At 33.9% G+C, this 27,895-nt stretch overlaps 1 protein-coding gene across 2 annotated transcripts in view; it reads left to right on the top strand.

Annotated features, from left to right (window-relative positions):
* Positions 1 to 27,895, top strand: part of LOC118200115 (cyclin-dependent kinase 6-like) — a 596,937-nt gene that overhangs the window by 227,871 nt on the left and 341,171 nt on the right. The gene's annotated exons all lie outside the window — the stretch shown is intronic.

Here is a 27,895-nt window from a genome sequence, read left to right on the forward strand (position 1 = left end):
ATTACTTCAATAATGTAAGTTAATACTGTTTTTGTAAAAAATGTCATTAATTTCGCTTGCCGTATCATTCATTATTAACGATGTTTATAATGCTGTCACATAAAACGAAGTATTAATTTGACAGGTATTGCACGAATACTTTAATTTGGAAGCTCGAATGGAGTGTTAAATGTATTGTATAACATAGAGACGCTACAGCTACAGGAGATAACAAGTGTCACAATGCGTTCAGTGTCAAGGTATGTGTGTTCATGGAATATGTGTCATCGCTTGACCAACGACGGCGTGAAACACATATTGCTCACTTGGGGCAACACCTCCTTCTATAAGGAGGTGTTGCCCCAAGTGAGCAATTTGTGAGCTTCTATAAGGAGGTGTTGCTTGGGGCAACCTTAAATGTAATTCGGAGATTTAAGATACCGTTTAGCTAGATGTTATATACATATTGCCACCCAATGCTGAGCTGTGAATTTCCCTGTTAAGAAGATACGTATCAATTAATTCAGGTATCAAGAACTTTAGCCACCGTGCTGTTTTGAGGTCTCAACACCCATCCTCTTGTTTTTATGAGGAATAAATGAGATTTCGAGTGATTACAGCGTGGTTTTATAGCCTTCAAGCATCTGAAACTCTGTGTTTGGACCTTGTAGCTCTAGGTAGTGATCAACCCGAATATTCTTACAACGTACAAATGGTACCAGATGGTCATGCAGTGCATTATTTCTGTGTGGGTGTAGCTGCAGTTATAGTTAATTTAATTTTTGCCTTTGTTTATGCCATTATTTGAGTGTTATTGATTGCTTTAGATTATTATGCCCTTCGAATACTCCTATCCACTTCTTTCCATATTTCCTAACTTTCATTTTCTTGTGATACTCGTTGCTGTTCGTGGAGCATCGTCGCTGCCGGAAGTGACGTAACGAAACTTTCGGGCCGTATGCCAGGCAACGTTCAGTCGGAAAACTGAAAACATTTTTTGATGTACTTTCTTACGAGAAGTCGTCCAGTATCTTTGTTGTCGGACTATTTTGTGTAATAATCCAATTTCATTTCGTTTTGATTTGATTACAGAACACACGAGTGCTATAGAATCATGTAAGTAATTCACATATAACTGAAAAATGATGTGACAACATGAATTTTGCAGTAACTCATTTTTTTCCCTTCGGTCAGCTTCTGTTACTGTTTTAAATGATGATACAATTAATTATTTTTTTTTTACCTGAAATAGTGTGTTAGCTGCCTGTTGTAGTGAACTGATATCATGAATATACTAAAATTATTACGTTAAGAGTGTGCAGCTGGTTTGCAGAAGTGTATAGATATCATGAACATGCATATTACGGAACACTTATCCAGGTTTTTAAAAATTTCAATACTATTTAAGCTACCATATATATTGTTTTTAATTATATTTTATACTCTATTAGAAATCTTGTTCATTAATTTTTCGCAAAGGCTAACTATTTTGCCGTTATTATATTGAAACTTAGACGAAAACGTTTAGTTAACTCATATTTTAATTGGATTTAATACGAAATAAGGTTTAAGGTTGAAATAAGTTAATATTAACGTGTACTAGCTGTCACTGTGTTCTCATTTGGGAACATTTATTTATAAACATATATACATGTATATAAATTAATTTTGTTCCACATTAATTATTCACAAATTATACTTATTAATTATTCTTTTATGTTGATTATCGCTTTGAGTAGCAGAATTTTTATTTTAGCAGAGAAAAAATATGTTAGCACGTATTATTCGTTGTGAAAGAATGTTTCTAGGTATTTCTGGTTTGCTTTAAGTTTCCTTTCCCCTCTAAATACTCTGAAACCATAGAATTTAATAATTAAATGAATTTACAAAATAAAATTTAAAAATAATTACTTAACGATTTGAAACCAAATATGCTAGGAGGGAACCATATAGAAATTTTTTCTTTTGGTAATAATTACAATTTCTCCGAACCTAGATAGTAATGGAATAGAAAATACAGAAGACAAATAAATAAATAAATGTTAAAATCATAATTGTAACTGAACACAAAAACATTTCGGAACGGATGTGCATTTGTGTGTATTTTTCGTAAGGAAATTTGTTTAACAAGTGTAATAAAAAAATCCAAGGAAGTCTTCGGGCAATGGTTGGCAGAAACTGTACATGAAATGTCAGGAAAGAGAAACAGAACAGAGCAAATTCTTCGGATAACAGCATAAATATTCCCATTCTGCCCATGTGGCCTGCTTTGCAAAACAGAATTCTAATCCTTTTGCTTTCGTAACCGAATCGCTGTAGAGGTGAGTTGTGTGCCTCCTGCTGTGGTTCAAAGTCTCGTTGTATTAGCCGATACAGAACCAGCCGCTCGACCAATGCGGAAGCGGTACAATGAAAGGAAAAGTCTAGGATTCGACGTCGCCATTTGCCGGCGTCATGAGAGTTTGTTTATTTTTTATCTGCATGTGTGTGTGTGTGTATGCATATCTTATCCATTTTTCTTCTTGCCAGCGAACGAAAAAGTGTAAAAGTTGTTGACACTTTAAAGGGGCGATTCAAATATTAGTAAAATACCTGTCGTATGTCTTATTTGATTAAATATTTCATTGCAATTAAACATGCAGATTTTATTTTTCAAGCAATGGAAAAGAGAACTGTTTTCGGTAGGAGACTAGATCAGACTTGAAAACTGTTCGTTATAATAGTTTTAGTTATATAAACGTCTATTTTTAGAGTATTTGAAATATTTAAACTCACTTGTCAAACTGATTTGAAAAGTCTTTAAATGTGTTTTAACGTAAGTTAGTCGCTTAATCTTTCATGCCATGCGGTATTTATGTACGGTTTAAAAGGCAAAAATATAAACAAAGTCTAATATTGTATTTAATAGTTTTATGAGTTATGAGTTTCTTTAAATATTTATTATTTTTTGTGCAGGATATAATTTTGCAAATTTGAATGGGCATGAAAAAGTTGCATATATATTCTGTACAACCTGTAAGGGTTTTGAATGTTATTTGTGATTGTGTAAAAGGGAGATTAAACTTGAGATCATAAAATTGGAATATATTTCATAGTGGGTGATGTATCAGAATTAACCCCTTTTGAAGAAGTTTACAAGGTAAGCGTTTGGAATCCTAAAGACCCAAAGCACTTATCTAACGATTAAGAAATGCAAATAAGATATAATTGATTTTAAAAGCGTTCAAAAGCCCTTTCAATTATTTTAAGCAAAATAGCGTAAATATTACATAAAAGTTTATCCAAGTTTGCGTGACTTAATTTATGTTGTTTTAAAAATTGGTTCGAAGACTTCTACTCTTCTTACATCCCGACTTACGTGACCTTGCTGTTTTATTCGAAATCCCATTCCTCTTGCCATTGTTTTAATGCCTCCTCCCAGATCTGTCTCTTCAGATGAGATCTAGGTAGCAGAATGGGCACAAGCTGAGCATTGATGTTTCTTGCTGCTTCTTTGGCGAGTTCATCGGCTTCTTCATTTCCCTGGTATCCAGCATGTGCCTTCAGATATCCAGGAGATATGAATAGACCTTCGACTCTCGCTTTCTCTAAACAAAGCCTGGATGTCTGCTATCTGAGTAGAGGGATGGTAGGGATTACGGATTGCTTAATACAGAAAGGCTGTCTGTGAAGATGCGGAATGTGTGCCCATCAAACTGTTCCGTCACTGCGATGGCCTGCCTAATTGCGGCCACTTCAGCATGAAATACCGTATTTCCTGATCCTAAGTGCCCTTTCCATGCTTGTAAAACTTCATTGTTACATTTTATTACAGCGCTGCATCCAACTCCTCTATCTAGTTTGGAACCATTTGTATGTATGCAAATTGCATTTTCCGAAATATTTTCTCCATTGAGCATCATTGGATGGGCATGAATACCTGCTTTATGTTGCGCTGGATGGACATTAAGCAGAGATCTCTCGTACTCATAATCGTCTGGATTAAGGTGATACTCTGGTCTGGATAAGGTCTCGTACTCATAATCGTCTGGATAAGGACAAATGTATACAGGCTACATGCCAATCTATGTATGCATTGGCATGTGCCATTGATTCAATATCGATAGTTTTATAAAAAAATTCAATATCGATAGTTCTATAAGACAAAATAAGCTAAACGATCGTTAACAATACAATTTAGTAATAAAGTTTGTTAGCCTTGAGTAGCTCACCAACGGCCAAAAGATACGATCGTTGAAGTCTGGTAGTTCGACCTGGGGTCAAATTCTTTGAAAGTATTAGCTGTCTGGGAGTGTTAACTTTTCCCATGTGTAACGTAATACGAGCCAGTTTCCTCTAAAAAATCCACCATGGAGTCTTCCTTTAATCAGACAGTCCGACTATGTTTTACTATAATCCAAATAACCTAATCTAAATTAAAGCATTATTTAATATTGAAACTTTAGAAATAACAGGAATTTTGGATAGACAATTCTATAACAAATTATTTCTCCATGAATCTGTCGTAAAATAAACTAATTGATCTGATGACACTTATGGTGTCAAAATACAAGTTAATTTTTTTGTGTAAATGTACTATAAATTTTTAATGATTCATTTCATCACTGCGCATATTTCTAGCAATATTTTCTAAATAATTGTTAGCTGTAGCTTTCATGCTAAAGTTTCTCAACTAGATATACCACTTGGCGTAAGCGCACTTATGCCAGTTTCGTTGCCTTTGCTCAAAAACAAACGGAGTAAAAGTCTAGATAAGATGGATGTCATAGGAAGCTTTGTTATCGAGGTGCGGTCATTTTCAAGTGATTTAATTTTTATTAATTCAGCAGAGGGAATTTCGCCTACTTCTCATAAATTAGTTACAAGGAGTAGAACGAATTGAAAGAAAATAGTAGTTTGGTTGTGCAGATGTTATTAAATAGCCGCTATATTTAGTTGTCTGCATGATTGAAAATTCTTCAGTGGATCAAAGAAATTATTGCACTTTGCACGTTACGTTGCTTAATAATTGCTATGGTTCAATTATTTGTTACTGTAATTCAGTTTACTTCAAAAATTTGCCACAAATTGTTTAAAGATTATAAATGGAACGTGAGAGCAATAATTAATTGGTGCCATAGATAAATTATTGTCAGGTTCAGTTTATTATCATCATCATGTGAGAAGAATAACAACGAGGCAATTAAACATTTTTCTATTTCAGATTTTCCTGCTTTTCGTTTCTTATGATGTATATGTTGCGTATTATGTTTTAATTGATAATTACAAAAATTGCAATTAAAAATTTGTAATTATTATATAATAATGGTGAAATCGGGTAACCACAAATATTATAGAAATTTTAACTTTTATATGTCTGAGGCGTTCGGAAAGGTCATGTGTTGTAACTAACCAAAGAGGATACCTGATTTAACTTATATCTGATATCATTTTCATGGGAATATTCGTAAAAATAAATTATATGCCAACAGGTCATGTATGGCTGAGCATCTATAAGAAATTCACAGAATGACATAAGAAACGCTATCGAAAGCTAAGGTTTTGAGCCAGGAAAAGAGGTGGTTATTTATCAAATACCCTATAAATTATTAGCTAAGCTAGTTAAAACAAGATTTAAGTTATTCTTAAAAATCTGTTCAAACATGTGAATCGATCTTATGCAAATTCATCCTTTCATATGTGTGTGGGATGCCAAACATTCACTTCCAGCTTGGGAATTGATTAATTAATTGAATATGGTAAAGCACCCTTGAGGACTATCTACTTAGAGAAAGGGATACCTTCGTGGAGGACTTTCCAAGAGAAACTGTCTTGTATTCATGTTACACATGGAGAAAACCAACCATGCAGTTAGCCCATTCACCTAAAGTCGAGCCCACGGGTCGAACTCCCAGCATTCAGCGAGCGTCACCAACTTCTTGAGTGGGCTGTTTACGTGGGTTTTTCTTCTTGTGAGTACGAGCGAGTTTCCCACGTAAAGCGTTTCTCGAAGGAATTCCTCTACCTAAACAAAACATTTTTATGTACTTTTGTGAAACTATGTGTATTTCAATAGAGCACCTCAGTGTATTTCTGGTGACTTTAATACTATAGAATATAAAATATTTTTAGAGAAGCTCATTTTTGTAATAGCACATAAATTATGAGTCTGAAAATAACTTGTTTAAAAGGGTATTAAATTCAGAAGTCAAACAACAAAAATCAGCGTTATATTTACAAAATTTTCACAGGACTAGTTTCGATGGTTTAACCGAACCACCATCCTCAGCTGCAAAACCGCAAATGAACAAGATAGGAAATAATGATTAGATAAGATAAGAAAGCCTGGACAAGAATGAGCAAGTGGCGCCATCTGTTGGTGAAACCAGAACTAAAACATAATTTCTTTAAAGGCCCAAGGCAAAGTTGGATTGGAATTAGGATCGTTAACTAGAACAGGAAGATTTTTATGAATGTGAAATGCCTCTAGAAAATCCAGTTCTCCAATGAAAGATGTTTTTTGAATAATTTTGGCAGCAGAAAAATTGAAAGTGTGATTTTCGGACCAACAATGTTGAGCAACAGAAGACTTCTGTGTTTCCTTCTTTCTAACATATGCCTCATGTTCCTTGACGCGAAATTTTAAGGCTCTCTTAGTTTGGCCAATGTAAATTAAACCACTCTGGCAAGGAATCCTATAAATACCCCAGGAATTCATATCCGGAATGGGATCCTTGAGTATGGAACTCGGAATTTTATTGATGGGAGAATAAACAACCCGAAAGTTAAATTTCTCTAAAATATGTGCAACTTTATAGCTAATTGATGGAAAGAAGGGAATGACAACAGAATTTTTATAATCTCCTAAAACAAGAGTGTGCCTTTTAGTGTGTTGAGATTAGAATTTTTTTAACTGCTTGATTAGTAATGTTGGGTGAAAAGAACCTGTCAATAGCTATTGCTTTTAAATAATTTAGTTCTTCATCAAGGGCTAGTTTGGAGAAGCAAACTTGAAGAGCACGGAAAACATAGGAATAAAATGAAGCTAACTTTTGTTTAGTCGGATGACATGATTTAAAGTGTGGTGGAAGGCAAACCGATGAAGGTTTACGGTAAACCGTAGTACTGAAGTTGGATGTATTACGTGTGACCAGAATGTCGAGAAACGGAAGAGAATTGCAAGTCTCAAGTTCAAAAGTGAAATGAATAGCAGGATCAATAGAATTCATTGTTAAAAGAACTTTATTTAAATCATCTTTGTTACCTTTAAACAGAGTAAAAGTATCGTCTACGTAGCGGAACCATACCGGGAAGTTTAAAGTTTCAAACAATTTTGATTCATAATAATGCATGTAGATATCAGCCAGGATGGGACTGAGGGGGCTTTCCATGGCTAATCCCTCAGTTTGCTTGTAATATTTATTTTGGAAAACAAAATGTGTTTGTTTCAAACAGAGTTGAGTGAGAGAAATTAGCTCATCAATTTCGATGCAAGAGAAATGAAATTCGCGAAGTCTGGTTTTTGGACATCTTAATGCACCCTCCACTGGGATATTGGTGAATAATGATTTTACATCAAAAGAAACCATGAGTAAATTACTAGGAGTAATGTTTAACCTTTTTTACAAACTCTATTGAATTTTTTATGGTGTAAATGTTATTGTCTAATAGAGTTGAAAATCTAGAAACTAAATATTTAGCTAATGGATTCGAGGCAGTGCCTAGATTTGATATAATAGGGCGGAAAGGAATACCACTTTTACGAATTATGGAAAAAACATATAATCTGGCACAATCCGCAACAGATGGGATAAGCGACTGTTTCAAAGTTGGTCGAAATTATTTGTGAAGATTTGATCGCAGAATTTATTTTTGACAAGCGTATTAAAGTTCATCATAAATTTTATCTTTGAGAGAGAAAGGAAAAAAAAAAAAAAAAAAAGATGGTATAAAATGAAGCAATAATCATTTGAAGTTCTAATTTTGTAATCGTTTGATTTCCCAGAAATATACGTTTTCTTATTCGCATTTATGTAAATTACTTGGTTACTTGGACATCTTACATATATATGCGAGAAAGAACTACGGTGATGAAGCAATTCGGGTTAATTTTCTGGTTTAGCCTACCATTTTTTAACATTTATTCAAAGAACCGCTAAGCTACTCATTTGTTACATTATAATATCAGATTAGATGGCAACATCTTGACAGCTGACACAGGAAGTGTCTAGCATGATCGATGGGTTTTTATCGAAACGTCTTTGCTAGATTTTTGTCATTTGATGGGCTTTCGAAATGATATTGTTTTATCTATAGCCATTGCTTTTTTGAAAGTATAGCTTGAAGCTCATGAAGCCATTGCTGTTTTGAAAATATAGTTTTTTTTTTTTATTTTTTTTATTTTTTTTTATTATTTTTTTTTAATTGTTGTTATTATGGCAAAACAGTGAGGGCTATCTGTCTTAAGGGCAGGGATGCCTGTCTGACTAAGAGAAACTGGCTCGTATACACGTTACTCATGGAGAAAACCATGAAAACACTCATCCGACTAGTCCGTTCACTAGGATTCGAACCGCGGACCGAAGTACAAATGTTCAGCGACTTTACCGCTTGGCCGCTACCGGGGTGTTTGAAAATATAATTCGAATCTCAAGTGACTTATCTCACTTGTCTGATAGTAGCATCAGAACAAGTCCACAGATTTTATCACGGCGAGGACTGCATTGGCATGGAGCTTGGGCATTTTATAGATAACAGTATGAATTTGTCCAGATCCGTTTCAGCTTTGAAGGAGAATTCAGGTCTGTCGTCCAAATTCTCCTGCAACCAAGCTACTCGAAGGTTTTTGGCTATTCTTGTATTTTAAGTACTACCGTACCACAAAGGCAGTACACTCTTGCAAACATCCAAGCCCTCTCTGGAAATTCTAACCAGAGCCCAAAAATACAACACCCAGCAGCGTTAACAACTATACCGATTAAGGCGGACAAAATACACAGCAGCTGTTCTGAAGAAGTTGTTTCCCCCCCAAGCCTTTATTTTAAAGGAAAGCGTTTTTTACCGTCATTTTAAAGTAATGATTACATTTGTAATGAAGGAGAAATATCGTAGTTTTCTGCGTGTTCTGCAAAGTTAGTGATAATACGTTTCTGTTAACGGGGCACCAGTCGCCAAACATACGCTTAAGCGCCAAATGTGATAGCCTGTTTATATCGTGCCATGAATAGCTGTGACACATATAATATGCACTGTGCTGAGATGTGGGGAGAATAGTTTTTCCCATGTACACAATGAATTATTGGTTTTTAAAAACAATTAGAGAACTGCTAAGATTTGGTATTACGCACATTAAGCATTATATATAGTACATGGCATAAAACATTACTGTTATTACAAGTTCGTTTTGTTTGTGACGCTTTATGTATTTTCAAGGTTGCAGCCATCGAGTTAAAATTTACGCCAACATTTATGTTTGACACAAAGTGGCAGAAAAGTATCGTAATGTTAATTAATAAAATTACCGTTTTTCTCAGTAAGTATCACTTTAATGCTTTCATAACTCAAATTATACCAAATAGGAAAGTAGTGTCATACTTTTATCACATGCAAAATTTTCCGCTCCTAAGCGATCAATTGACATGAGCCCACCAGCGTTTGAGTGGTAAAGTCGCTGAACGCTGGTAGTTCGGTCCGGAGTTCACATTCCGGAGAACGAGCTGGGGCTGCATGGAGTTTTCGTGGCTTTCTCCGAATGTAACGTGTATACGAGTCGAATTCCCTAGAAAGACCTTCACGAAGGCATCCTACCTCTGAGACAGATAGCCCTCGAGTGCTTTGCCGTAATTAAATAAACCAAACCAAAAAATTTATTTACTTGCTAGTAACAGATATTAATAAAAGCGCGTAGTAGGAATAAAAATGAATGTCAAGTAAAGAAAACAGTTACAGAAGAAGAAATGACAAACTGATGCTGAAATTAAAAATTAGCAGGCATTGAAATTAATTATTAAATCCTAACTAAAAATGGAATGAAAGTGGAATTCATTCGTTATCACATATCCTATGAGCAGGCACTGTTCGTTACTAGGTCAAGATCTGGGCTTAAAATAGCCAAATCTTAGGCGATTCCGAATGAAACCGTAATTGAGAAAAGTGCGTAGTGTAATGAAATTTTTGGTAGCTATGATCTTTCGTATACGAGTACCAGTGAAAAATGTAATGGAACATAAACAAACATCGGCATGGCATAGAATATTAACTACTTTTTTAAGGTGACCACAGAAGATCAAAATAGTTTTGAAAGATGGATGGTCATCGTAGGGACATTCATCTTTAAAAACTTGTAGGTTTGTACTTTCGCCTTTTTTCGTAGAAGTTAGAAAATTGATCTAAGCCACCCCCTAAAAAATGATTGGTTAAGGACTGCAGACCGTATATTGTATCATGTTTCTGAGATCTGTTATATAATTTTGTTTTGTGATACACATGTCTGTATAGCTATTCATTTCTTTTGGGAACAAGACTGTCTGAGCGCGTTTTCTGAAATGCGAAAAACGGAAAATATTTTTATATTTTTTATTTAATTTTTCGCAAAAAATCATCCGATGTGTTTATATTAACAGTTATGATTACCTTGCTTGAACTTTTTAGGGGGGGGGGAACTGTTTAAAGACATAGCATTCTTTGGTAATGCATATACCGTATTTTTTGGCGTATAACGCTCATCTATAATTTCAAGTTGCATTTTTAAGCCATATTCGCCGTATAACGCGCACCCAATCCTTCACGAAGGAACCTAAAATATGCATGTGAAATGTTCTTATATTTTGAGATCACTTATTCGAACATTTGCTCTAGACTGCGACTAGACTAGAATTGCATTGACAAGCGATAAGGGGAGCAATATATGTATGTGGGTTAAATGGTTGAGGGAGTAAATATTTCGGCAAAGAGGGTGGATTGTATTCAATGCAGATGTCCAAAACTACAGCATTTCCAACATGAATGATTTCGGGAAATTAGGAGTTATATGTTTTCTCTTTTTGAAGTCATTTGAAGCTGAATGAAAATCGAAGGCTTTAGTAAATCGCATTTGCTTTAGTTGAAATACAGTTGATCTAGTGCTCCTTTGTTGTTGTCTTGTCCATATTGCATGGAACAGTGTTTGCCAGAGCCTACTCCGAAGAGAGATTGGACTTCTAATTTTCCACCCTCAATTTTGAGTGAGAGCACCCCGTTGTGAGATTCAGGATCTCCCACCCCTCTCCCCTTCCACCCATCCAAATGAGAGGACTTGCGGCTCGCCGCATATTTAGAGTGCCGTTATGCCGCACCTACACTATACATTTACAAACATCCGTGGCTTCTCGGGGATTCGAACCCGGGCGCTTCTGTACCGTAGCAAGCTCCCCTAACCACTATACCGTGTGGGCGACTAGTCCTCCTTTTAGTAGTAAATATGGCTTCCGAGAAAAGACGCGAACATAGTGCTGGTTTCAAATGCAAAGCCATTCATTTTGCGAAAGAAAATGGAAATCGTGCTGCAAAAAGGATGTTTGGGTTGGTGAAAGATGGAACGGAAAATTGTTACTTATTTATGGATATAAATAACAATAATGCTAAAGATGAAGACGTTTAATTTCATAAGGTATGTCATTTCTTTTAAATAAGCAGCATTTTGGAGCATGTAAAAATCTAATTTTTTCCTTTTTTTAAGCTATAATTTTTATAGCCCGCTTCTGACGCGCACCCGTAAATTTCGGTCGTATTTTTTGTATTAAACGCGCGTTATGCGCCGGAATACGTTAATTTAAAAAGACTCGGTTTTGAACGTAAGGTTCTTATATATATTAGTAACCAATTCGAGATGGGCATTTAAACATTATATGCTTTACATCTCATTGTTGACTCATATCTTATAAAAATCTACGTTTTGATGATAATTTTTTTTTCCCCCGAAAGAAGTAGCAATGTTTCTTTTTTTGAGCCTTTAAAATGTTATTAACTATCTAAACGACGTAAGCGCCTTTATCTGGTCATGAGATTTCTTTTGCATTGTATTATGTTTTCTCGTTGTTTAAAATACAGCGAACATTTTCTGCGATATCGTTACTGCCTACGGCTCTCGTGATGTTGGTCTTCTATAGAGGTGCTCGCCTTTAAGAGTTCGTTTTTAATATTGATATTTATCTGTTACCTATAAGTACCAGCCATTTTCATTTTCATGGTCGCTATGGAAGGGTACACTGTATTTTTGAAATCACCCTATATGCGGTCAAGTCGTAAATTTAGAACTCCTTTTTTCACGAGGGGGCTGAAAAGGAGGGGATAGTCTTGCTCGTGGTCTTGAGAAAATGTGGGGGTCGTTTAAATATCTAACTTCTCTACATTCAGTTTTTATACAGAGGAAAATACAAATTGAATTCTTTGAAGGAATGCAATTTTGTACAATGAAAATGTATTACTGAACTATAAACTGTAAGGCAAGTAACATCTTTTTTTAAAGTAGGAGTAGAAAGACAGATATTTGTTACATCAATGAATTTGTAGTAAATATTGAATTTTCATTTTGAATGCTGTGTTACATGTATGCAAAGTAGCTGAGTATCTGAGAAAATAGTCTTAACCCAAATGGCTTTCAACCTTTTCACGGCTAAGGACTGTTTTTCAATTACATTGTGGTCGCTGCTTTTTGGTTAATTTTCTAATGACATATAAACATTAAATTGTTTTTAATTTGAGACTTATGAACGCAAACTAGACTGCAGAAAATTCTTCAGAATGAAGTTAATACTGAAAAATACATTTATCCTATTATCCAATTTTATCCTACAACAAATCTTTTAAAAAGTGTGGAATTAGCAGTGCACTAGGTGGAAATAAGGATGACGTTATGTTTTAGAAAAGTGGCAAATCTAGTTATAGTGACTATGATTTTAGTAACAGTGATGACGAATTTCTGGGATTCTAAGAAACGCAGATGTGTTTGCTAATTTTTTAATGCAACAGTTCCGTTTTCGTTGTATAAAGTGTTATCATTAAAATAGGTACTTAATTCTTTTCTGTCTAAGTATTTTTCCTAAGTTTTAACCTGATAAATCACTGCGCGTTTTACAGGCCAGGAAATTGAGGTATAGTATAAATCGCCCTTTATGTATCAGTGCCGACGATTTCGATGAAAAAGGGTACCTTTTTAAAAACGAACTTCTTAACGAAGAAAAGCCGTTTTATGTACAGCATAATGTCTAAAAATACCGTCAGATTAAACAGTAAGCTTGACTTTAATGCTTTTCTATGCATTTCTTGAATTGATTAATAAATGTAAATTTGTAATTTAAAAAAATGTGTAATATTTTATTTAGTTACATGTTAGTTATCTGTGTTATTGCTTCGTTTCCGGTATAGACCCCGTCCCCCTCCCAGAAAACAGCGTTTTGCTCCTCGATCGCAAAAATTTCTCGATTTTCCATTACTTAACCAGTGTAATTTCCTAGTTTTCCCCCCAATAAAATGACAACTCTGCTACAACAACTGAGTAAAATATTTGAAGCTATCTACACATAAATTGAATGTTTATTTAAAAATAAAATATTTCCTAATTTTTATATCCCTTTTCTAGTTTATATGAAATTTCAAAATTTAACGATATCAGTTAATGAAATACTTATAAGTAATATAATGGATCTGCGAAATATATTCTTGATTCCCGACCCTTACTGCTAGGCATCAGCCCATCGCTCTTAGAATACATTATTAGTTCAAAGGGGCAATTTGCCCAGAAGGATTATTAATTTCATTTTGGCATTATGCGTTGAAAACTATAAACGGCGAATCACTTTTCAAATTGTTGCCACCAAATATTATCGCCCTCTATTATATTTAAAGAAATTAAATAATGAAGAGTCTGCATGAATGCATGTATGTTTTGATAACACGACGGTACCTAGAGCCATCAAAATTTGAATAACGTAATCTTCCATAGACTATCGGCGTGTGGAAGCCCTAATTTGAATTTAAAATTTGTTTTATTATCGATTTCATATTTTATAACACTTCAACGAATTTTTGATTAGCAAACTCAGCGATTTCAAAGCGAGCAATGGCAACACTGTACGGGGGAAAAAAAAAAAAATATCTCCAGTGAGCGATATACATTCCTGATATATTGTTACTGAATGAGGCCTAAAACCACTTTTCTTTTAAAATATATCTCCCCTTATGATCCCTGACACAGCCGTTTACTTTCCCCTTCCGTAATAAACGTCAAGTCTCCTCCTCTTGACCGCATTTGCAAAGCCACCGTATTTTTATGTCTTGTACTTTAAAAATGATTTAGATATCTTAATGAAAGGGAGATTAGGATAGCAAAAAGTTATTATAGCGAATCGAACGAATAATGCTATAATAAGTACACTGTAAAAAGGGGAGTGGCACAATTCTATATCACCCGTTCTATTGGGCCGATTGACGAAATTCAAATTGCGTTTTTCATGTTTCGAAAACGCGACTTAGGATATATATTAGATTTATATATAGTTTTGTTCTAATCAGGTATTTTGACACAAAGTTGGACTTTTCTGAAATAACATGCCATTTTTTTACCATATTTCAAGTCTACATCTTACATTATGTATAGATATTAAATTTTGTTAAACTTAGTGCAAAATTTACGGGGAAATTCAAAAATTTTTTTTTCAGTTTGCGCCAAGAATTTTTCCAGTTTGCGCCACTTGGCGAACTTCTTAATTTATAGCAACCTTTCTTCTTTTCCTTTTTTTTTTTTTTTTTCCATTATAGACGAGAGGAAAAAACGCTAATCGTTTATACTTTCAAATGATTTTAGCAAAGTGCATAAACCACATTTGTCGTCATTACCACTCAAAAACAAGATGCCAAATTTCAAAACGCTCCAACATGTAAATTCATGTGTATCTTAGAAAATTTTTACTAAAAAACTCTATTTATTTATTTATTTATTTATTTTTTGCAGGTCTGCCTAGAAATACACTTACTTTAAGTCGATGTTCAAAATGTTATAGGTTATAATACAAAAAGTTTTTCGAAAAATAAATAAAAAATATTTAAAAATACAAATTTTAAAAGTAAATTATAAAAAATGGGTAAATTTTATTTGGAATGAACCTAAATTTTGAAATCTCAAAAGAAGACTCAAATAAATTTAATAAAAAAGTAGATATTAATAAATATATACAAGATTCAGTTAACATGGAGGAGCTAAAATGTTGAGAGCTAAATTTTTTTTAAACATGGCAGTTTGGCATAATTTGAGTCGTAAAATAGAAATATTGAAAGAAAAAAAAAGGGGGGGCATGTCATTTTCAGAAAAAGTCCAATTTTGGGTCAAAATACCTAAGTCGCGCTTACGAGACATAAAAAGCGCAAGAAGAATTTCGTCAATCGGCCCAGTAGAACGGGAGATATAGAATTGTCCATCCCCCCGATATATACATTAATCTTAATTATACCTTTGTTACATTCTTTCAAAGCAGTGGAACCATTCTTCTATTGCTTCAGGACACTATGTAATAAAAATATAGCTAGATTCAGATACACACCTTTTAAACATGCCTGAAATTCATTATTATGCTCAGAATAGTTTGTCTTGTAATTAATTAGAAATCAGTAGCTAAGTCAAATCATAGTACTAGGGGTCATCCCGTCCAGAACGTTTTGACTGACAAGAACAGGTATTCGCTTTAGCATGAAATGATCTTTTCTTTTTTTAACAGTGGAAATGAAACGGGAAAGAGCGAATCGATGGAAGAAGGCAGTGGACGAAACGGGACTAAGCCGCCCTATACGTGCATGATGTATGTACGTACAGACATCAAGCACAAAAAACAGTTAAAGTGGATTTAACAACGGGCAAAATGGATATTTCCGTTGAAATCTGAAATTCGATGTTTGCAATACTTTCTTTACTTCGTATAAGGAAGTAAAAATATTTCAAAATTTTTCGTGATTAAAAATTGCCTAATACTACTGACACAGAATTGCATCCATTCAAGAGCCAAAAATAATTTTTCAAGAAGTATAACAGGGACTTCTTACGTTATTAAGAACTCTGCACTTCAGAAAGACTTAAAACTTGAGCTTCTAAAAGTATCTGCATAGATCTAATTAGCAGTATTTTAAGAAGGCTGGAGACAGTGATATGCTCAAATCGGCATCGTTCACATGGAGGTAGGAAGTAAGAGTCGCCCTAAACAGGTTTCTCCCGTACCCTGCTCTGAAGCACCGGCGATCCCTACGTGGTGACCAAAACATTGGGTCATTTACCATTGAGTTCTATGGGATTTGACACGTTCGGATGTAAATATTTTGTAATTACGTCGTAAATATACATATAAATGTATATATTTTCTTTTTCTATAACACTTCAGAGTCCTAAGTATGTGAAAACAACATATTTTTAAACATTTCATTCTGAACGGAATTAAATATTATACTTTTCACAGGACAGTTTTCTCAGAATGGTTTTATTTGAATGAAATATTTTCACAAGTTTTCGTTAATTACATTAGAAAAAAAAATTAAGGTAATTCGATTTTATTCGGTTAAGGTACAAAAATTAAGATCAAACTTTATTGTATTATTAATATTAAAATTATGCATTATTTCTTTTCTATTGATAGAGCTTCTTCCTAAAATACTTTCTTAAATATGACATGATTTTTTGGCTTCTGAGGCATCTTTTAAATCGAAAAATGTAAGTCAATTTATAATTAATGCTCTATTCGGTTCATTTTAAATTAGAGAATTATTAGGAATTAGCGAAATACTTTAAATACGTATTTCGCTAATTCCTAATAATTAAATAGGTATTAAATAGTACTTTACTTTCTCTGAACATTTCTGAGAGGGAATAAAATAATTTTTTTAAGTATTATTTAAAACTTGTAACTGAGTTATTATAAAATGTAAGGGGAATAATTCTTTTAATTATACTTATCAGAATTTTTTTTTACCCTTCATTTCAACAATACATATTCCAAAACTCTTTATTACGTTCTTAAGTGCGCATCTCATAGCATTTGCTTTACAATACCTTTTAACAGATTGCTTTCCAATACGAACAATTCTTGCTTAAATAGTTTTATAACGTATTTGTCAACAGGATTTCAATTTATGTTTACAATTCAATATTAAGGTTATTATATATTTAGATAACATTTATAATCATTATAAATTAGATACATTTAATAATTAGATTTCTTCACAGTACTTTCACAGTTATTTATAAGTGAATAAATTCTTCATTTCATATACATTTATAAATAATTTAATGAATATTTAAGTATTTTGTCAAAGGCAGATACATGCTTTTTGAAAACACATGCATAAATGCCCATACATATTTCCTATTTTTCATTTCCGGCATGTGCAAATCTTTAATTTCTGTGCATTCACTATATTTTTCGTGTAAAGTAATTTACACTAATTTAGCATACACCCGAAAGTTTTACATAAAAAATATATATGAATATAATTTGAATGAAAATTATAAGTATTATTTTTAATACCCACTCAAAGGTCAGTTTTTCTTCAAAATTCCTCCACGATGGCATCTCTCTCTTTAGGCAGATAGCCCTTGTATGCGTTATTCTATTTAATAAAAACTTAATCTGACCTATGTGCCTAATTACAAATATTTTAACATACATAATTTTATATTTATAAAACGTGTAAGCCCAAAGTGATTAGTTTTCAGATATATAAAATTAAAACGATGGGTTTAAAATGAGCAGCAGTAAAGCCTCTCCTCTAAAAAATTTTAAAAGGTACATGTTACAATAATATATGAATGTGAAAAAAATATGTTTTATTTAAAACATTTTGACGTTTGGAAAATAAAAGTAGCGAATACTCTATCAAGGGTATCGAAATACGTATACAATTTTAAATGTACCGTAAGGTATTTTTCATTCTTTAAGCATAACATTTTTCTTAAAATCTATATTTTTGTAGTGCAACAGCTTATAATTTTATGAAACAAATTCATAATCAAAATCGCTGTTGTTAGTTATCGAAAAATAACCAAGATGTGATTTTTGCGTAAATGTCAGTAAACTATACAAATTGCTATTAGCCATCACACTATGAATGTTTCTTTCATGCGAAAGTGTCCCTTTTTCGATTTCTATGGAACTGTCGTGTGTCGAAATACTATCAGAATCTTGTCAAGCGAGCTTCTGAATGTAAACAAAGAACACCCCATCTGGTGACCCAAGCTTCAAAGCAGTGCTTCACTTTTAGCGCGGGTTGGCCCCTCCTCCCTTTCCTACCTCCATGGTTCAGTCCTAAGGCCAGATGTGGTGGTCTCTTAATTAGGGAAGCACCTACTAGGTGGCCCACCTTTGCCTCCTATGAAGAGACAGACAATTACATTTATGCCGGCCATCCACATTCAATCGGCCCAGTAGAACGTGAGATATAGAGCTGTCCGCCTTTTTTCTGCGCAGTGTATAATTCTATTGACTGGATGAGATAATCTTCGCCATTCAGAGGAATAAAAACGACGCAAGTAACATCATTAAAAATTTACCCAAAACCTTATTAGTTGTCATCATATAAATGCGGATACAGCCAAAAAGACTAAAGTGCTTGAGTTGGTGCATAGTTGGTTGTTTCATTGATTTCGGCAGAGCGCGTAAAAACCATTTATAGTTCACTTCATCCTAGACTTTAGAGGATGATCATCTTGTGTAAGCTGTTTTAAACAGCTGTCTGTCTCTTCAAATGTGTTACTAGCGTTATCTAGTGTCATGCATGTTTATTACGCTTCTCAAATAAACCGTGAATTTGCTTTTAAGTTGCTGAATATGTTATCCATTCTTATTAAGCGAAAGAAACTGAACTTTTCCTGTGAATGTTAAAACAACTTAATCATATGCCCATGATCTCACTCAGGCCAGCTAGTAATACCAACTGCGTGGTTTTTGTTTCTTTTTTTCTTTCGCAGACCTGTTTAACTCTCCCCGTTTCTAAGGGGCATTCATCGTACGCCTACAAGAACATGAATTTTAAGTAAGCACGAAAGTTTATGGCAAAGGAAAAGAGAGTAAATGTTTGAAGACTTATGACTTGCACTTTGAGAATGGTCTCTGTATTACTTGAACAGAGTTTAAGCGTGAATTTATTAGCCGTAAAAACAATCGTGAAAAATGGCGCTATTACTCTTAAGAATAGTTATTGAATGTGGAGGCAAGAAAATTTTTTAATTTAATTATTATAGTGTTGGCTTACATTGGAAAGGACAATAAAATTATTTTATCTTAATAAAAAGGTCTTTGTTTTGTCTTATAAAACTTTATTGTGATATAAATTTTCTCGGCTACTTTTTATAAGATCTTAAATGGTAACTTCAGACGAAACATTACGTTTTCCAGGAATTAATCCATCGTGTATTTTTTAAAGCGAAGGTAGATGAATAAGTAGCGCATCAACTTGAATTTTAAAATTTGATAAACTTGACTTAAGAATTACGCTAATTTTGTAGAAAATTATGTATCCTGACAATTGCCATGGACGGTATAGTGGTTAACGTTAATGTCTGGTAGTCCGAACTGCAGCATGCGGGTCCAAATTCCGTATAGGGCTTGAATATATGAGTGTGACTTTATTTTTTTATCTTGGATGCGATATTGGGTACTTTTTGTGGTACTTCTTGAACAACGTTTTTAATGGTGAGAAGAATAAAAGTGGGCCACTCCTGACAAACTACTGCATAAACAAGTGTCTGGTATTTGGAAAAAAAATACCAGAATCGGACATAAATTTCCTCTCGCAAAGAAATAAACGTATGCCATGATATATGCCTGATTTCAGATTATATCAATGATTGGTGGTAGTTTGATTGTTCATAACGATTCCACGTTTTATGAGACATTTAAATGTGTAATTGCGATAAAATGAAAGAACTCAGAATTGTAGGCTGTTTATTTTTATTGTCTTATTAGGTATTTCTCCTGCCTTCTTGGCATGCCTTCGTGGTGTAGTGGTCTGCACACTGGGTGCGTATTCCAGAGGTCCGCGGCTCGATTTTCGGCAAAGGCGTTTCTAATTTTTCATCTTTCCTGCTTCAAAAAATAACCTACTATCTCTACAATCTAATTACGAGTGTATCATTTTTCTGTTTGAGCTTTCCTTGTTTTTATAAGAGACGAATACGATCACGGGAAATTACAGAATGATTTGGGGTCCGCTCAGGATCAGCGACCTTAGGCTTGGATCTTATGGGACTAAAGCTTTAAATCACATGCTTTCTAGAACCATTTGTCTTTGGTAAATATTTTGCACGATATCAAAGAGTTTTATGAAAGATGCTCACGGAATTCGAATGAAAGTTAATGAATAAAACTTTGAAAAAGTGTATTGATACATTTATCACGTTATTTTATCTTTATTAATTTCCATAATTATGTTAATAACAATACAATACCCTCGTAATTTTTATCTTAATACTTATTTTTTGAATTTGTTATCTTTATCGTGCTAAGTGGATGCTCCCTGCGTAGTGTGTTCCGTTTGCATAGATTGCTGCCCTTAAAAGCCAGTGCTTTCTTATCTGAAAAGGAAATCTTACATCTTGTCTCACATTTTATCAAACGATGGCCTTCTCAACCTCTCATTTCTAGGAAAACGGGATTGCCCCTTGTTTGCTTTTCGATTATCACTATCCTTACACGTGAACAGAGAAACTTTCCTAGTCTTAACCTGGTTTTTCAAATGTTTTGCACACCTCATATTATTGTTATTGAAATATCCAATCTTAATAAAGAATGCTTTGAAGTTACATTCTGATGCAGTATCGATATCTTGTTGTTCTTACTTGCGGCATATACTTTCCCTGTTCAGCTGACTTGCAAAAGCTTGAGCATTTTCAAAGATACATTGTATTATAACAGCTTCCCGTTTCTAAGATAATGAAGAGACGATGAATTTATTTTGTGATACTTTTGTTGTTAAAAAACGCGCGTTTTAATTTTACATGTAAGCGTAAGGCTCGTTAATACCGATTACAAGTGTGAGAACAATCTTAAGTTTAGAAAATTAGGAAGCATTCTGTTTGTATCTGTAGATATTCAAATCTATAATGTCTACCTCTGTTATGTGGCATGCCTTTGCTGGCAAACCTTGAATGCAGGTCGGCCATTGTTTCTAAAGGTAAAGGTGTGGGCACCTATAACATAGCGGCTATGCAAGGAGAATTTTCATTTGCATTGGTAATTAAAGTATCAAATACAAACCCTACTTTGATAGTGATGCCCCAGCGTAACCGAACCTTTTAACCCATACCTCCAAGAAAATTGCCTTTTACAAATTAGAATCCGATCTTCATTATTTATGCCGGAGCACCCTAATGAAGGTTTCTGTTTCTGCGAATAGTGGCCACGATGGTACCGGCGCCAGAAAATACGATAGGACGCCGTTGTGAGACCGGTTCCTTTTTATTTACCTTATATTTTAAAAAGACAAAGATTAATTAATTTGATGGCTAGAAAGATCTGGATATCAACAGTTATGAAGAGACTAACAATAAGACCCGCTGCACGTAAAAATACAATCAGCTGTATGCTAGATTTAGATTTTAGCCGAAAAGACCGCTAGCTCATGGTCTCGAGACGGGATTTTGTGCCATCTGTTGTAAACGGCTGTATGACTTTTCAAATTGTTGCCACCAAATATTATCACTCTGTATTATTTTTAAAGAAATTTAATAATACAGAATGTGCATGCATGTACGTACGTATACATGTTCTTCGATTTGTGAAGAAACGACGGTGCCTAGTTCCATCTAATTCTGAGTAATGTTGTCCTTCACCCGAAAATGTGCACTTGGAAGCCGGAATTTTATATTTCATATTTTGTAAAACCTTAATGATTTTTTTTTTATTGACAAACTCAACGATTTGAAAGCGAGCAGTGGCAACATTGTGCGGAATGAAACATTTTATCTCCAACGCGCGAGACTGTATATCGGAAATTCTAAAGATATGTTGTTTTAAATACTTTGTGATTTTGCTGTTGAATTGAATTTAATGAGGCGTAAGTGCGAATATTCTGACGCATATCATCATGGTTTAGAACATCTTCACACGATGGACGATGCGGAGAAGCGGACAGCGACGTGTTGGTTTGAAGCAAGGAAGTAGAAAAGTGTGTAACGCATTCAGAAAAAGTGTGGAAGAGATAAAAAAAAGTTTTGGTTTCGCTGGAAATCTTATTCGGTGATCGGAGAAGAGGTGTCTGCATTGTAACGTTATGTAAGATGTTATGATGCGGATTAATTTTGAAATGGCGCAGTGTAGTTTTATACGGAAAGAATTTTAAGGACGATTTTAAAAAGAACTATTCAAAATTGAAGGATTTTGCAGAGACAATAAAGAAAATTATAAATACGAACAAAGATAGAATTGGAATTCGGCACTGGGACTCAGATTTTGGACTTTTTTTTGTTTGTTTTTTCTTATATTTGTTTTTTTCTGGCAAGTCCCGTTTTTTATCATACGGCCGGCTAGGAGGATCAAGGCCGTGCTTTTATAATGATAATGATATTATAAACAGTTACTATTTTTTAGGAGATGAAGGAGGAAATTCTTGAATTAAAATGGAGAATAAAAGAGACTATTGCCAATTAAAATTACAAGTTTTATCTTACGAGCATATAAATATATATTACGATAACCTAGAATCTTTGAAAACAAAATAACAGAAAGAACAGAGAAAAGAAGACGGTGAAAGGAAAAAGAAAATGAATTTATAGCAAATGATTTAGAAAAATATACATTTCTACTTAAGAAAAATATTAACTTAAAATAAATAACAACACCCATATTCCGATTTCTAGTGATGCGTTTACAGTTAGTTATCTAGCAAATAAAATAATAAGTTGAAATCTGTTTTAAGTTTCTTATAGCGCAACCACCTGGTTGCAGTTGGCTGAAACATTATTTTTCACATATATATACGTGTTTCATGTTTCAGTTATGTGTTTTTCCCGAAACTCGGTCATAAACCTAACTATAAGCGGATTTTTGTTATTTTTGTTCTAGTTGAAGCATTGTTATACTCATGGTTGCCAGATCTTGGCGATTTTTATTAAGATGGTTCCGTTAATACGTAAGTACCGTTTCTAGTATTTTTTTTTTTTTTTTTTTCCCATCCAGCGGCAGAATGATAAAGTCGCTGAACACTGGTAGCTTGGTCTGGGGTTCGTATCCCACGAACGGATTGATTGCATGGGCTTTTCCATGATTTCCTCTATGCGTAACTTATATACGAACCAATTCCTTTTAGATGGTCCTCCACGAATGCGTGCCTCCCTTTATGCAAACGGCACTTGAATGCTTTGCCATGATTAAATCATCCAAAACGAACGTTTTATTATTACTTGTTCAAGATTTACAAAATAGTTTTGTTATAAGTCACTCAATACATTAAAATACGAAATATTAATCAATCTCTGATATTATCCATAATATTTTTAACTAACAGTAGGCAGTTTTTAGTTAAGTATTTGCTTTTAAGGAAGATCGTGGGAGAATTTTCAACCATAAAGGTGTGAACTTCTAATTGTTGCTTTATCGAAGAATTTATCTGTAGAAAAGGCGTTATTACGAAAGAACTTGAAAAGTTATGGTGGTGTGATTTCCTGAAAAAATGCCGTACGATATTGTTGCCCTTAAGATAAAATGGTTTGAAATATTCTACATTCTAATTTAATTCTGTACGGTGAACATAAATTTTCGAAGTATTATGTCAAAAATAGATATGTTAAAGTATTCTCACTTTTACGGTAATATCCTCTTACCGTCAAACGCTTCCTCTAAAACTCATACCTAATAATAAAAATATCTTTCCTGGCATTGTTCCATCACGAATATCTCTCTCTTCAAAAAATATATAATCGAAATTTCTTCGAAATCAGCCAAGTGAATAATATTCCAAATCATCCCGTGGGAGCAGCGAAATTGTCCTTTTGTTCTTGTCTTGAAATTAACACCGCTATAATAACTTCGACTACAACATACCGGAAACCCGCGCACGCATAACCGTGTGTGAGTTTGTAGCGGAGTGTAAAAGTTGTAGAAGTTGATCCATTCACATCCGGTCTGGAAAATTGTGAATGAATGGGAATGGAGTAGAGGTTGAATGACCATATAAGGAAACGACCTTGACATAAGGATTTTCAGATAACTAACATTTAACTAACAACATTTTCAGCTTCTAATTTTATTTTATCATTCTGGGGCTCAAATGTAGAAGAGGATATAACACTTTGCTTTTGGTAATTCTATTTCTTTTTTTAGCTCATAATTTGATGCAACCAAGGATGAGATTTCATGCATTAATGTTTTATTTTGCAAGCGAAATTCATCTTGCATTTGGAGCTTCTGCTGAAGTGCTTCCATTTTCTTAGATAACTTACGATCTACTTCCCTAGCGTTTTTACTACGATAAATTATTTTATGACATTTTGCAAGTTCTTTCCATAAATCTTCTAACAACTGATTATTTTGCAAAAGTTCGCTCTGAATTTTGAAACTGCTTCTGTGATTTCTCTCTTAATGAGACATAATCTGCTTATTTGCATTCTTTTCTTTGATTAACTTTAGTTATATGGGTTAAGAAACTTTAGCATCTATATCTCTCTAAGTATAAAGAGCCTTTTTTTAATTGACATTAGATTAAATTAATTCTATCACCTATTAGAAAATAATTATAGTGAATTCTCTATTGGCGATATATCTAAGAGGTCGCCTTCTGAAAGAGACCTGCACTTTTAGAACATTAAGAAACACTTCCAGTGGGCAGCACCTTTCTAAGACCACCGTATCCACAGAGCTACAAAATCGCCTAAAACCGTGAATGGTCCCACTTAAAAAGGGCTTACTTTACTTTTCAATAAAGCATGTACACTGCGCGAAAAAAAAAAAAAAAAAAAAAAAAACAAAGAGAGACAGTTCTATATCTCCTGTTCTACTGAGCCAATAGACGAAATTCAAATTGCGTTGTCCATGTCTCGAAAGCGCGACTTAAAATATGTATTATATTTATATATAGCATCATTCTAACATAGGTATTTTGACACAAAATTGGACTTTTTCTGAAATGACATGCCAATTTTTTTCCCATATTTCGATTCTACTACTCAAATTATACCTAGATGTTAAATTTTGTAAAATTTGGTTCGAAATTTATGGAGAAATTCATAAATTTATCTTGGCGTATTTTTCTCAGTTTTCGCGCAGAATAATTTACTTGGCGAACTTCTCAATTTATAACAACATATCTCCCCCCCCTTTTTTTTTTCATTGCAGACGAGCGGGGAAAAAAATCATCATTCATACTTTCAAATGATTTTAGCAAAGTGCATAACCCATATTTGTCGTTATTATCACTCAAAAACAAGATGCCAAATTTCAAAACTCTCCAATATGTAAATTCATGTGTAACTTAGAAAATTTTGACTAAAAAACTGTAATTTTTTGCAGGTGTGTCTAGAAATACACCGACTTTAAGACGATGTTAAAAATGTTATAGGTTACAAAAATACCTAATAGTTCTACAATAATTAAATAGTTATACAAAAAGGTTTTTCGAAAAATAAATAAAAAATATTTAAAAATACAAATTTTAAAAGTAAATTATAAAAAATGGGTAAATTTTATTTGGAATGAGCCTAAATTTCGAAATGTGAAAAGAAGAATCAAATAAATTTAATAAAAAAGAGCTATTAATAAATATATACAAGATTCAATTAACATGGAGGAGCTAAAATTCTGAGAGCTAATTTTTTAAAACTTGACACTTTGGCATAATTTGAGTCGTAGAATCGAAATATGGAAAAAACATGCACGTCACTCAGAAAAAGTCCGATTTGGTGGCAAAATACCTATATTAGAATGATGCTATATATAAATATATATCCCAAGTCGCACTTTCGAGACAGGAGAAGTGCAAGTTGAATTTCGTCAAATCGGCCCCGTAGAACGATAGCTATAGAACTGTCCATCCCCCCCCTCCACGCAGTATACATTAATCTTAATTATACTTTTGTTACATTCTTTCAAAGCAGTGGAACCGTGGTTCTATTGCTTCAGGACACTATGTAATAAAAACATAGCTAGATTCAGATACACACCTTTTAAGCATGCCTGAAATTCAATATTCTGCTCAGAATAATTTGTCTTGTAACTAATTAGAAATCAGTAGCTGAGTCAAATCATAGTAGTTAGGGTTATCCCGTCCAGAACATTTTCACTGACAAGAACAGGTGTTCGCTTTCGCCTGAAATGATCCTTTTTGAACAGCGGAGATAAAACGGGAAAGAGCGAATCGATGGGGGAAGGCAGTGGACGAAACGGTACTAAGCGTGCATGATGTGTGTACGTACAGACATCACGCACAAAAAAATAGTTGGTGGATTTAAGAACGGGCAAAATGGATATTTCCGTTGAAATCTGAAATTCGATGTTTTTCGCGATACAATACTTTCTTTACTTCGTACAAGGAAGTAAAAATATTTCAAAATTTTTCCTGATTAAAAATTGCCTGCTACTACTGACACAGTATTTCATCCATTCAAGAGCCAAAAATAATTTTTCAAGAAGTATAACAGAGACTTCTTACATTATTAAGAACTCTGCACTTCAGAAAGACTTAAAACCTGAGCTTCTAAAAGTATCTGCATAGATCTAATTAGCAGTGTTTTAAGAAGGCTATATATGTATATGATATATATATATATATATACTTCAAATGGCGGTCACTTGCCTATGTGGGCATCTTTGAGTCCTAACGCCATATGTGATGGTCTCTTAATTATGGAGGCACCTAATAGGTGGGCCACCTTTGTCTCCTGTGAAGGGACAGACAATTATATCCATGCCTTTTCCGAACCCGGGATCATGGGTATTGCAGTCAGGCTTCCCTAACCACTATACCGTCTGGGCGGCTGCTCAACTAATATTAGATGCTCGATTTTGACTTTCCTCGAAGATTACCTGTTGACATACCTGGTCAGAGTTATCGCCTATGTGCGATCTATGTCATTATCGTGTTACAAGTGGTGTACCACCAGATTTCGGATACTCCTGGACTGTCCGAAGGCAAACTCGGCGATTTAAAAATAATATACTTTCTAGAAATATTACTAAGTTTATACCATTAATTGAAATAATAAATGTTATTAGTCCAAAGGGGCAATTTGCCCTGAAGGTCTGTTAATTTCGTTTTAGCATTTTGCGTCGAAAACTTTAAAAGGCTGTATCACTTTTCAAATCGTTGCCACCATATATACTGTACGGGGGGGTTAAAACATTTTTATCTTCAGCGCGGGAGACTGTATCGGAAATTCTAAAGATATGCTCATTTTAAAATTAATTTGCGATATTGCTGTTGAAATGAATTTTATAGTTTGAGTACGTAGAACATGATATTTAATAAATAAAGGTAACACACAAAATGTTAAAAAAACGCCCCTTTGGAATTAATTTAAAATCTGAAGCCCATCAGATTTTTTTAATTTTATGTTGCAGCTTTTATTTTTTTCTATATTTATACTGTTTCGTTGTTTTAATTAATAAGTGATGTGCGTAACGGCACATTACACAGGGGAACAATTTGTAACATAATATCTGTCGAATTCGAGTCTTGGGCTGTTTTGAAGTTAAATAGGCATGCTGATTTCATACTGTAGTGCCCTATGTGAACGTGATCACTCTCAGTGGCATCGAGCGTGGGTCATAGGAAGTACTGTTATTCTCTTACTGGCTGACATAAACCTTCTGATTGGCGTCAGGTGAATGACGCCAACAGGGGCGTACCTGTCAAAGAATCTTCTTTGGTACCTGTTTAGCTCAGTTACGTCTCAGGTACTGTAGGGTGACGTTGTGTGTTGCTCTGATATAGT

Source organism: Stegodyphus dumicola, chromosome 9, assembly GCF_044657685.1.
Source record: "Stegodyphus dumicola isolate Sdum_Otavi_A_Nest chromosome 9, ASM4465768v1".
Taxonomy (NCBI): Eukaryota; Metazoa; Arthropoda; class Arachnida; order Araneae; family Eresidae; genus Stegodyphus; species Stegodyphus dumicola.